Below are 1,593 nucleotides of genomic sequence, written 5' to 3' on the forward strand. Positions count from 1 at the left end.
CTATTATTGAATTACGGGGATTTAAGTCGCCTGCTTGCGGAGCTCTCGCTTTATGCGTCCATCTCTTTCCGCTGCTACCGGAAGTCCTGCCTTTTGGTTTTTGACTAATTAAAATAAACTTTTTAATTGATGAAAATATAGTCTAAAACTCTATGTGTGCTGCCATCTACTGGTTCAACTAAGCTATTACATTTGAATTTTCTGATGGAAGTAAGACATGCTGATAACAACCACAAAAATCAGGCTAGCTCCTTCATTTCTTAACCGATTTCCGCAAAACATGGCTCAAATTAAAGCTTAGGAAATCATTGATGTCGTGGTGTATTAACATTTTTATTATAGCTTATAACTAAGCTGTAAATAGTGCAAGAACTGTGCCTTCTAGTGTTACAGGTAACACACTGCTGTCATATGAACAGATTTTTTCCTTTGTGCAAGAATCTATAGAACTGAGCTTGTAAATGCTTATTACCCAAGCCCAGAAAGGAGGAGGATTGATTGATGAAGTTCAATGGTATGACTGGCTTATAAACTTGACAAAGTGAAGTAGCAAAGGCCATATCCTATTAAAAACACCTCAAAGTGCTGTACAAAGAACAAAATAATAATAACACTCACTAACACACAAAAAAAAAATGGGAAAACATTTGTAAAAATCTACCATCATGAAAAAAGAGGAAACTACAATTTTTTAATTCTTTTGCATTGAAGTTCTGTTCAGGCAAGTTCTGTGGAGAAACTTGCATCACTTTGCCCGGTACCACCCCTCTTTTGGGGTTTGATTTTTAACTGAACATAACAAAGACAACCCACTCTACATATTGAAGACCCAGTATATGCTACATAGCCCAACAGTCAATCATAGATCTAAGCCCCGCCTGATTGAAAAATCTGCATTGCCCATTCTCATGTTTGCCAATCCTGTAAAGATGCATGTTTAAAGTATTATGTCCAAATCTAAGTCTTGTTAAAACTTCCCCTTCCATCGTATTCATAATCTTCTCCACAATCATGTGAATGGCGTAAAACCACCGTCCCTTTCTCTCTTAGCTCCTCCCACCATCTTTGCCATAATTCCTTCACTCTTTGTTTTATGATGCTTTTCATTTCTGCTTTCCTGAGATGTATGTTCAAATCAGCACTGGATTTCTAGTACTGAATAAGGTCTACTTTCTGAATAACCATTTTTTAACTAACCCTGTTGCTCGTGAGTTACCGGCTGCTTGTTTTGCAGCTAACCCTGCTTCAGTAATTGCTGCTCACCTGGATCAGGTGTGTTCAGCCAATCAGAAACAGGGCTCACTTGGTCCAGCTTATCAGTCGTTACTGAAGCAGCTCCTGAGGAACAGAGGAGGAGACGCCTGGCAGGCTTTAGTCTGTGTCGATAGCATATATAAATGTGTGTGTGCATGAGGGTTTTTGCAGTCAGTCGATATGAACATACAGATGATTGAATGTGTCAATGTGGGTTTCAGTCTTAACTAACTACAGACCAATTTCTAATTTATGTGTCCTTGCAAAAATTCTGGAATTACTTGTGAGTGACCAACTCAGAGACTTTCTATGCTCAAATGAGCTTCTGTCAAAACTACA

Source organism: Oryzias melastigma, linkage group LG21, assembly GCF_002922805.2.
Source record: "Oryzias melastigma strain HK-1 linkage group LG21, ASM292280v2, whole genome shotgun sequence".
NCBI classification, from domain to species: Eukaryota; Metazoa; Chordata; class Actinopteri; order Beloniformes; family Adrianichthyidae; genus Oryzias; species Oryzias melastigma.